This window comes from Mauremys reevesii, linkage group 12 (genome assembly GCF_016161935.1).
Source record: "Mauremys reevesii isolate NIE-2019 linkage group 12, ASM1616193v1, whole genome shotgun sequence".
Taxonomy (NCBI): Eukaryota; Metazoa; Chordata; order Testudines; family Geoemydidae; genus Mauremys; species Mauremys reevesii.
In genome coordinates this window covers 23315387-23320778 of record NC_052634.1, presented here as the reverse complement: position 1 = coordinate 23320778, position 5392 = coordinate 23315387, and the positions used below count along the sequence as shown (strand labels likewise).

At 51.0% G+C, this 5392-nt stretch overlaps 2 non-coding genes across 2 annotated transcripts; both read left to right on the top strand.

The window, feature by feature from the left end:
• The first annotated feature begins 566 nt into the window (after window positions 1-566).
• LOC120376432 lies at window positions 567-751 on the top strand. The gene has a single exon (XR_005587311.1). It is a non-coding gene; the product is annotated as a U2 spliceosomal RNA (small nuclear RNA).
• Window positions 752-5031: 4280 nt separating this feature from the next.
• TRNAI-UAU lies at window positions 5032-5125 on the top strand. Its single transcript has 2 exons — window positions 5032-5069; window positions 5090-5125. It is a non-coding gene; the product is annotated as a tRNA-Ile (tRNA).
• The last annotated feature ends 267 nt before the right edge of the window (window positions 5126-5392 follow it).

The following is a 5392-nucleotide window of genomic DNA, read 5'->3' as shown; positions in this document are numbered from 1 at the left end:
CATATAGGGAAACCAGCAAGAGGAAGGAGGCTGAAAGACTTCTCTGTCTTTGAACAGAATTGTGTGTTAAGGGCTCTTGCTTTGAATTCTTCCAGTGGAGTCATTTCGGGGAAGTGATCATCACATCGAGTTACCTAGTTATCAAAGCCTCGTGAATGGTGTTTGGTGCATGTCTGGGTGCTCCTCGTGCTGAAGTAGAAAGCAGTGGGGGAAGAGCGGCTGCCTAGCATCCAAGACTCTCAGCATCGCTTCTCAGCCTTTGGCTAAGATCAAGCATAGTTGAACCAACCAAACTGAACTCTGCCCCATGAGGGGCACCCTATCACCATTACCCAGTCTGCTCATTTACTCACGCCCACGACTATCCATAACCTGTTTGTATGAGTGATGTGCCCTCACTGCTTGCTGGCTGTACCTTGAACCCACCCACCGTATACCCTGCATTGGGGACATGACAGACTGTGTATATGTATATGCTGCCTAACACCAAAACGTTAACATCCCCCCCACAACCTGTATGTTACCCCCAATGACACAATAACTGACGCTTCAAACACTTTGTATCGTTTATTTTAAATATTCTCTAATAAAATTTAAATCTGTTCTTATCAGCTTAATATCTGATAAGTCCTTTATTTAAGGACTGTATGTTCAATTGATTTTTGAAACAAGGGGATGGAATAAGAGCTTGCTCTGACCACCCCATGCATTGACCTGGTATTGCAGTGTCTCTAGGACCAGTGCCTCTCCTTTTGGGGAGAATTGTGTGGTTAAAAAAGCAGAATAAGATTCACTCTAAAGATGCTGATTTGAGAAGATTTTTTTTTAAATAGTTGGATAATCAGGTCTCTTTAGCACTTAGGTTCTTCATGAGAACATATTGTTAAAATTCCTTTGGAGTATTTTCTGAGTCTACAGCTGTGAGTTTCTTTGTCTTGCTGGAAAATTGTTTTAAAAGCTGGGCTTCTTCTGTTTGCTGTGAGTTTTTTCAACAACATGAGGGATGAATGCTTTCCAGATTGAGGGTCTGTTTGGGAGATGGTTGGTTGGGGGGGGCTTGTGTGTGTGTGGGGACACAGATTGGCAATATTCGAGTCACATGTATATCAATAACTGGATGAGTTACACAGACTTCTCCCCACCCAGCCTACGTTCCATGTATCTTGACTGAGCCTATCGCCCACCATCCCAGAGCAGAAGCCTGAAGCCTGAGCCCCACCGCACGTGGGAAGGTGGGGAACTCCCACTGGTTGCCTGCTCCTGCAGTGTTTATGACTCCGGAAGAGGGTAGGGACCAGCCCCTGCAGGCAGCCCCGGGGGAAGAGCCACTGCTTTGCTGCCCCCGATTCCCCCTCAATTACAGCCCGGGAGGCTGTGGCCACAATAAAAGCCCCTGGTGGCCACATTTGAGAAATGCTGGAGCCTCACAGTAAACAAATCCCAGCAGGTTTGTCACTCCCTGTCCCCCACCCTGGGGATTTCCTGCCCTCTCCCACCCAGACCAACCTTCCTGGAAGTTCCCACCCCCTATGTATTTACTGCCCTTTCTCCCCGCCAAGGGAACCCGCCAGCAACTCCCTGATCATCCCTCCCTCGACTGGCTCCACTGCAGCCATTTCCCTTCCCCGGCCCCTGGGAGGACGGAATGAGCTGGAGCAAAACATGGATGTTGCGCTGCAGCCTGTTAGGGCAAAAAGGGCAACTGGGAACATGTCAGAACAGGAAATAATTTCCCAGCACAATTCCCCCCAGGCTCTTTCCCTGCACACGGATATTCCAGCTTGTCCTGCACGGGACAGAAAAATTCAAATGTAGGGCTGTCAATTAATCACAGTTAACTTATGCAATTAATTTTAAAAAAATCATGATTAATCTGTTTTAATCGCACCGTTAAACAATAGAATACTAATTTAATTTTTTTTTGTTTTTCTACATTTTCAAATATATTGATTTCAATTACAACACAGAATACAAAGTGTACAGTGCTCACTGTATAGTTTTATTACAAATATTTACACTGTAAAATATAAAGTACTGTAGTGCGATCTCTTTATCATTAAAGTGCAACTTGCATATGTAGATTTTTTGTTGTTGTTACATAAGTGCACTCAAAGAAAACAATGTAAAACTTTAGAGTCCAGTCAGTCCTACTTCTTGTTCAGCCAATCGCTAAGACAAACAGGTTTGTTTACATTTACTGGAGATAATGCTGCCCGTGTCTTATATATGTCACCTAAAAGTGAGAACAGGCTCTCTCATAGCACTTTTGTAGCCAGCGTTGCAAGATATTAACGTGCCAGATATGCTAACATCCATATGCCTTCATACTTCAATCACCATTCCAGAGGACATGCTTCCATGCTGATAACGCTCATTAAAAAAAAATGCGTTAATTTGTCACTGAAGACCTTGATGAAGAACTGTATGTCTCCTGCTCCATGGTTTTAGCCACATTCTGCCATATATTTTGTTTTATAGCAGTCTTGGGTGATGACCCAGCACATGTTCACTTTAAGAACACTTTCACTGCAAATTTGACAAAATGCAAAGAAGGTTTAATGTGAGATTTCTAGAGATAGCTACAGCGCTCGAGCCAAGGTTTAAGAATCTGAAGAGCCTTCCAAAATCCAAGAGGGACGAGGTGTGAAACATGTTGTCAGAAGTCCTCAAAGAGCAACACGCTGATGCAGACACTACAGAACCTGAACCACTAGACAGGAAAATCAATCTTCGGTGGGTGGCATCTGACTCAGATGAGGAATATGAATGTACTTTGGCTCGTTATTGAGCAGTACCTGTCATAAGAATGTCCCTGGCCTCTGATTGCTAGAAGCTGGGAGGGGAGAACAGGGGCTGGAGCTCTCCATGGCCGCCTGGTCTGGTCACTCCCTCTGAAGCCCATAGCCAGGGCCAGCCTTAGGGGTGGGTGCCACCAGGGAATTGCCCAGGGGTAGCGTCACCCCTGGACAGACCTGAATGAGTCCTTCCCCCAGCCCCCCCCCCGCTGTGCCCGCCCCCAAAGCCCTGCCCGGTCACTGCCCACCCCCGTGTGGGGGCACCAGCACCAGCTCATGATGGGAAATTGTCCAAGCTGGCCCAGGAGAGATGTGTGTGTCCCTGCTGCCCCCTGCTGGTGGGGCTGAGCCCTGCTCTGTGTGTGTGTGGGTGGGTGGGTGGGTGGGTGAGACACTGTTTGTATCCAGTAGGAAATGGCTTTGCAGCAAGTGACACTGACACACACACACACACACAGACTCACAAAGGGACTCACACAATCCCAAGAACACTCACACACAACACACCCAGAGGGACATGCTAGCCCAACCCCAAAGAGAGAAACAATCACACCCCCAGCCGCACTCACAATCACCCCCCCACACCACAATATTCACAATCGTGCTCAGAGACACAACTGCACACAGTTCACTCCCACTGCTCCCAACACAAGGACCTCCTGCCCCACACAGCATGTGCCAAGGCCTGTGGAACTCACTGCCACTGGACAGTTACCAATGAGAATGATCCCCTCGTGTTGGATCATCTGCTTGGCCCCCCACTCCCTTTCAGGGCGCGCTGTGTGGCGTGGCTGGGGATTGTGCAATGGCCCAGCACCAGGCAACGCAGAACAGACACCACATGCCCTGCCCTGCCCCACCTGAGCTGCTCTCCAGGTGCATCGGAGCCCAGTGCCCTGCACCCTGGCATTCCTGCCCCACAGGGGATGAGCTGCAGCCTCTGCCACACTTCACAGAGGGGAGAAGGGTCAGGCCAGCCAGCCCTTGTAACATGGGGAAATCACCACCGGGGTCGACGGTATGGGGGCTGTGACATACAGAGAAACGGTTGTCGCACCGGCAGAAGGCAGCAGAGCACGCACATGCACACACAATTGCAAACATACACGAACACACACCTTCACTGCACCTCACCCACAGCTGCTGGCCTGGGTCAATGAAAACCCAGAGTTCACCTCTCACCTCCCGGGGGGAAAGCCCCTTTCTCCCTCCGCTGTCTGGCCACATTGCCGGCCCCTTGCCGTTCCCCCTGTCACCGCTCTGCTGGCCACCCTCTCTGCTCTGGGACGTCTTGTGGTCCCACCAGGAGCGGAACAGGCTCCCTAAAAGCAGGGCCGCCCAGAGGATTCGGGGGCCTGCGGCAAAGCGGGGGAGCGGACATAAAAAAAGGCGCCTCCCGCTGCGGCACTTGTACTCACTGGGCGGTGGCTGAGTCTTCAGTGGCGGCGGGTCCTTCACTCGCTCAGCGTCTTCGGCAGCACTGAAGGACCCACCACTGAAGTGTCGCCGAAGACCCGGATCACCGCCCGGTGAGTAAAAATTAAAAAGGTGCCTCTAGCCAGGGAAGGGATTCTTGGCCAGGGCTTGCGGGGCAAATTGCCCCACTTGCCTCCTGCACTTGCCCTGCCTAAAAGTAGCGGCCACCAGAGCCCAAACAGTAGCCCCACCCCTTCCACTCGAGGCCACGCCCCTGCCCCACCCCTTATTCCCAAGGACCCAGTCTTACGCTGCTTCTTCGCCCGAGACCCCACCTCCCGCTCACTGCTCTCCATCCCCTCCCCCCCTCACAGTCATTACAAAGTGGCAAGGCAGAGCCCTCCCATTTTTAAAAGTCCTGGGGTGTTGTTCCCCCCCTGTTCAGGCACCCCTGGGGCCCTGCACTTCACACAGCTCTCCCTGATTTCAGCTGTTAGTGAGGGAGCCTCCCTGCTAGCGCAGACTGGGCAGTTTCTTGCATGAGAGACACTGTCCCAAAGCAGGACTAATGCTTAGAGCTGGTTATCAGTGATTTCAGATCTGTTGGTCTGCAGCAAGACTCTCCATTGAGTCTTAACCAGCTCGGTTATTACACAGGGAAGAACAAAAGGGTCAAATGGGGCCTGGAACCCTTAAGAAGAATCCACCCCACCGAGTACAACACTTGTCGCTACCTGCTCTCAGCCCCACTGAGAATGTTTTGGGGGTCACGCCTCGCCTGTATCAACCTAGGGGTTTTGGAGAATCCTAATTAATAAGTGCTCCAGTGGCGCAATTGCTTAGCGCACAGTACTTATAGGGCAGTGCTGAGAGGAGCTATGCTGAGGTTGTGAGTTCAAACCTCACCTGGAGCACTGGTTTTCATTAACCAAGTGGTGTCACCCCCTTATTTGGCCTGTGGAATGTAGAATTCCAGCCCTGGGGACCCTCAGGAGGGGGCTAATAAAAAATGCCCCCTTCACTTTTTACCTCCTCTCCAGGTAAGAATATACCATCCTTACTCCCCCCCCCCCCCCCGCCCGCCCGCCCCAGCCCTTGCGCCAGGATCCCTCAAGCAGAGCCTGGAGTCCTGCCTATGGCGTCTGTACTATTGACACAGACTAAGTGACAGGGACAAAACA